The sequence below is a fragment of the Brachyhypopomus gauderio genome, chromosome 9 (assembly GCF_052324685.1).
Source record: "Brachyhypopomus gauderio isolate BG-103 chromosome 9, BGAUD_0.2, whole genome shotgun sequence".
Taxonomy (NCBI): domain Eukaryota; kingdom Metazoa; phylum Chordata; class Actinopteri; order Gymnotiformes; family Hypopomidae; genus Brachyhypopomus; species Brachyhypopomus gauderio.
This window is the reverse complement of record NC_135219.1, coordinates 17,843,986-17,849,652: the sequence shown is the minus strand read 5'-3', so window position 1 is coordinate 17,849,652 and position 5,667 is coordinate 17,843,986. Positions and strand designations below refer to the sequence as shown.

General features: G+C 41.3%; 1 non-coding gene across 1 annotated transcript; it reads left to right on the top strand.

The window, feature by feature from the left end:
* Positions 1–2,262: 2,262 nt before the first annotated feature.
* Positions 2,263–2,353, top strand: LOC143523720 (small nucleolar RNA SNORD88). The gene has a single exon (XR_013133465.1). It is a non-coding gene; the product is annotated as a small nucleolar RNA SNORD88 (small nucleolar RNA).
* Positions 2,354–5,667: the final 3,314 nt, after the last annotated feature.

Below are 5,667 nucleotides of genomic sequence, written 5' to 3'. Positions count from 1 at the left end.
GGCGTTCATTGCAATCCTCATCCTGCGAGGTGTTGTGCGCCTTCCAGCGGTGCATGACTCATGGTCTACAACACTGGGAGTGCCCTTAATCACCAAGATTATGTCGCGAAACCGCTTCCAGGACATCATGCAGCACCTTCACTTTGACGACAAGTACACACGCAGTGAACGAGCTGCAACTGACCGGTTTGCTGCAATCTCTAATGTTTGGGGGTCTTTCGCTGCCAATTGCATCACTTGTTACAACCCAGGAAGGCATATCACCATAGATGAGCAACTTTTTCCAACTAAGACCCGTTGCTCTTTTCTTCAGTACATTGCAACAAAACCCGACAAGTTTGGGATAAAGTTCTGGGTGGCATGTGACCTGAAATCCAAGTATGTATGCAACATCATCCCATATCTTGGCAAAGACTCCAGTTGTCCCGTGGGGGAAAGACTATCGGAAAATGTGGTGATGAAGCTTATGGAACCATTTATGGACCAAGGAAGAACTGTTACCACAGACAATTTTTTCACCTCACTGTCACTAGCAAGGCAGTTGCTGGGCCGGAAGACCACCCTCCTTGGCACAGTAAACAAGATTCGTCGTGAGCTTCCAGACTCTGTCAATAAGAATTTGGGCCGTGAGGAATTTAGTACACAGGTGTTTTCAACCTCTGGTGCCACGCTGACCGTTTACGCGCCCAGACGGAAAAAGACTGTCTGCATCCTCAGTAGCATGCACAGTACGGTGGAGATTGGAGACACCCGAAAAAAAAAGCCAAACACAATCACAGACTACAACAGCCTAAAATGTGGTGTGGATGTCATGGACCAGATGGTGTGAAAGTACAGTGTACAGGAACACGGCGTTGGCCAGTCGCTGTGTTTTATAACATGATTGACATTTCATGCCTGAATGCACATGTGCTTTTTCAAGCATGCACTGGGGTAAAAGAGAGACGGTCCGAGTTCTTGGTGAAGCTTGCAACAGAACTTGCACAGTCTCATATGGAAGCCAAGGAGGTGTCCAAGGTAGAGGTTCAGCAGCAACAACCCACACCTGACACAGGGAAAAGGGCATTGTGCCAGGTTAAGTGTGGCTGCAAGAGTAACCGTGCCACTAAGCGTTGTGGTTTTTGTAAAAGGTTCACATGTGGCAAATGCAGAAAGGAGATTATGTGGCAGTGCCAAGTGTGTTTAGACAATTTGTAAGTGTGCTGAGTCTATTGGGTTTTCATACCAGTCTGACAACAAGCAATGTAGCTCGCTACTGCACAATGACTGTATGTACATAAACTTCTTAGCAGTTTATATTTCTGTTTCGTTTACATTTCCATTTATGAATACTTATCATAATGTTGCATGCTTATTTTATCCTTGATTACTATTTCGTTGTACAGAGCAACACGTTTCTTTACTGTGCATATACCAATAAAGTTTCTCGTGATGTTTTGCACTGGGCTCCAAAAGTACATTGTGACAAAAGTGCGTCTACTAATGACATGGCAGAGACTGAGGGGATTATTAATATTTCAGGGCGAACCCTTTCGGTATTCCGGCGAGGGCATCCTTAACCGGTGATGCACCGGTATTGGTGACCATCAACTTCTGTTCAAGTGTTCTGGATAGTGCTGCTTCTCGTCAGAAAAGAAATGTTTATCAATCGTACGAACCACCCTAGGCATTTGTTAGTAGAAAATAAGAAATGAATAAGCTGACGTTTAACCAAAAGCTTTAGAATCAACAGATTTTTTTCATGCAACGTAAAACATAATTGTCTGCATGTGTGAAAACGTCATTTAGGCCTACCTAATCTTTTCAAATTCAGAGTTTGTCATATGCACAGAGGGAACAGGTTTCCTTAGATACAATGAAAAATTTACTTTGCTCCTCGCTAAGAATGCCAAATATGTCATTAACAAATATCTAAGTATATACAAGCACATATCTTAATCAAGAAATACACACTAAATAAATAATTCATTTTGAAATGAGCTTTAATTTCCTTATAAACTACAATCAACGATTGAGTACCCATGTGCAGTTAACAGGATTTGACCCTACCTTATTTCTTGACGACACATGCATGGTGGTCTCTGGTTACAGAATTCAGTGGTCACAGATGTCTAACACGGGAAACAAGCATAAGACGAATTCAGAATAAAAGGCCATGACTGTTAATCTAAGACAATTGTTTTCTCTTTCAGGGGACATCGTCCATGCATCCTGGGGATGAGGTACGTGATTGACTAAGTCTTGAATCTGGAGTCTGAAGGTTTCCTCCTGTGATGATTTTGCACTGGGCTCTGAATGTCTGTGGCGAGAAAAATGCACCTCTACTCTTGACATGGTGGAGTCTGATGGGGTGGTGTTAAAGAAACTGATTCAATAGCTTTATCACCGTACTTTGTAAATATACAGGTGGGACTAATTTTGTCTTGAATTTTGTTTCAGGTGGTGTGCTCTTGACTCCCATGGCTGAGGCTCTGTGAAGAAATTCTGTAGTGTCATTATCCTGGTCTACACTCATGGCCAAAACTTTTGAGCATGACACAATTATTATATTTTCACATGATCTGCTGCCCTCTGGTTTTTATATGTGTTTGTCAATTGTTTTTAGCACATACAGAAATATAATTGCAATCATATGAGTAACAAGCTTTTATTGACAGTTAGAATGAGTTAAGTTAATACTGTGCCATTACACTTACAGTTGTGATCAAATTTATTCAACCCCCACTGAAATAAAGTGTTTTGGCCAGTTTGACATTGATTTTGATCATTTCAGTCATCTTATTTACAATTATATCAAAGAGGCACTTATAAATTAGACAAACATAACATAATATTTATGATGGAATAACCACAAATGTCTTTACTGTGCTCACATCATTATCAGTTTTATTCAACCCCCTAGTGACATTATTTTTTAGTACTTAGTACAACATCCTTTTCCAGTTATGACAGCTTTCAAGCGTGAAGCATAGCTTGACACAAGTGTCTTGCAGCGACCTATGGGTATCTTAGCCCATTCTTCATGGGCAAAAGCCTCCAGTTCAGTCACATTCTTAGGCTTGCGCACTGCAACTGCCTTCTTTAGGTCCCACCAGAGGTTCTCAATTGGATTTAAGTCTGGTGATTGCGATGGCCACTCTAGAATGTTCCAGCCTTTCATGTTCAACCATGCTCTAGTGGACTTGGATGTGTGCTTCGGATCATTGTCCTGTTGGAAGGTCCAACGTCTCCCAAGCCGCAGGTTTGTGACTGACTCCATCACATTTTCCTCCAAGATCTCCTGGTACTGAAGGGAATTCATGGTACCCTGCACACGTTGAAGCTTTCCTGTACCATTAGAAGCAAAACAGCCCCAAAGCATAATTGACCCCCCAGCCATGCTTCACAGTAGGCAAGGTGTTCTTTTGTTCATAAGCCTGGTTCTTCCTTCTCCAAACATAGCGCTGGTCCATTGTCCCAAACAGTTCTAATTTAGTTTCATCTGACCACAGTACACTGTTCCAAAACCTTTGTGGCTTGTCCACATGACTTTTGGCATACTGCAGTCGACTTTTCTTGTTCTTTGGAGTCAGCAAGGGGGTGCGTCTGGGCGTTCTGGCATGGAGGTCTTCGTTATGCAGTACGCGCCTTATTGTCTGAGCTGAAACTTCAGTGCCCACATCTGACAGGTCTTTTTTCAGTTCCTTAGCAGTCACGCGGGGATTTTTCTCCACATTACGCTTCAGGTAGCGCACAGCAGTCGCGGTCAGGATCTTCTTTCTGCCACGACCAGGTAACGTTTCCACTGTGCCCTTTAACTTGAACTTGCGAATGATACTTCCGATAGTGTCTCTTGGAATATTTAACAACTTCGCAATCTTTTTATATCCATTGCCATTCTTGTGAAGAGCAATAACCTCTTCTCTTGTCTTCTGGGACCATTCTCTTGCCTTCACCATGCTTGGAAACACACCAGTAGATGTCTAGAAGGAGCTGAGTATCACAGTCCTTTTAAATCTGCCTAATTGGTGCTTATCATGCTTGATTGCTGCTCGTTGACATCCACAGATGTTTTCAATACCTGATGGAAAACACTGGAATGAACCTCTGTTCTTAGGAGTGGTAGTCGTAAAGGGGTTGAATAATTGTGTCAATGAAGAAATCACAAAAAGGCCATTTAATACTTTATGACAAAAAAAATTGATGCTATCTTAGTTGCATTTAGTTCTTTAACAAGTCCTTGTAAGATTTCATTATGAACACAATTACAAATGTGCACTGAATTCCATAAAACCCTTCGCAGCATTGGGGTTTGAATAAATTTGATCACAACTGTATTAGCTATACACAGTGCTTACTTTGAAAATCAAACGATGCCAGAACGCAAACAGCGGCATGAGACAAGGGGTCAGAGGCCAACAATGTCACCGGATCGCAAAACAAAATCACAATGTCACCGGATCACAAAACGCTTAGGCACACAAATGTTAAAATAACAAGCCAATTTGTATATATAAATTACTTTTAAATAATGTGTTTTATAAGTGTTTAAGTGCAGAAGTGCATACAGATTTCTTCATAACTTATAATTAGTAGGCTTGAAAGTTACTGGATGGAGGCAGACAGTTCCCGGAACGCACCCTTCAAAATGAGAGTTCCTGGATCCTGTTCCGGCAGGATCCGGCTCAAATTAAGCCCTGGCTATAGAATACAAAAGTAATTTTGTGAGTCGTAGCTTTTTCATTTTTTAAGACTCCTCATTGAAAAGTCACATTACACATACCAAACAACAAAAAGACTATAGATCCTTGTTCCTTGTGCATGTGATAAATTACATTCTGCACAGTTACCTCAGGACATGTCAACAGAAAATAACAATCATAGAACAATATATATCTATAGTCACCATGACAACAGTTATCATGATAAGTGTTAGTATTTCAAAGTGCAAAAAGAGCAGAGCTCCTAGGCATGTTAAACCTGATGTGATTCGCTAAAATCTGTGCTCCTTATTTAAAAGGCCTTCTGAGTTTAAGGATTTAGCTTTCTGCTAATTCAAAATGTTAAAAACGTTTGACTTTCTTCCTCTCTCTTTCATTTAAAGTGCAGGCACAGTAAGAAATACACAAACATCTCCATCTTCAAGTAGAATCCATGTTGGGCTTTATTTTGGTCTGGAGGTCTGGCTTGCAGCTCTCAGTTGATTGGGAGGTTCTTCACAAACTCTCTTAGGCTCTTGCGGATATTGGAAGGTTGGGAAGCAGCGCAGTCCAGCAGCGCCGGACCCATGTGGGCATGAAGGGCTTGGCATAGGTGGACAGTGGCCCCTCTCACGCTTCCACCCCTCCCGTGGACCGTACCACTGTTGCTGGAGGTCCCCAGGAGGTACCAGAGCAGAGGAAGCACCTTCTGCTCAACCAGTTGTGGCTTGCAGGGGTAGAGTTCCCTAACCAGCTCTATAAAAAGAACATTTAAAAGGAACAAAGATAAATAAATCAACCCTGGACAGCACTGGGTTATTACAGAAGCATTTTTTTAACCTAGAAAGATTTAATTAAACTAAAGTGACAGTATTTGGTAACTCTCTGGAATGATTATTATCAATATTATAAATATTATTAATTAATATAGGAATTATAGTATTTCTGGTAAATCTTTTATCTTTTTTTTTATCTCTGGCATCTCTTA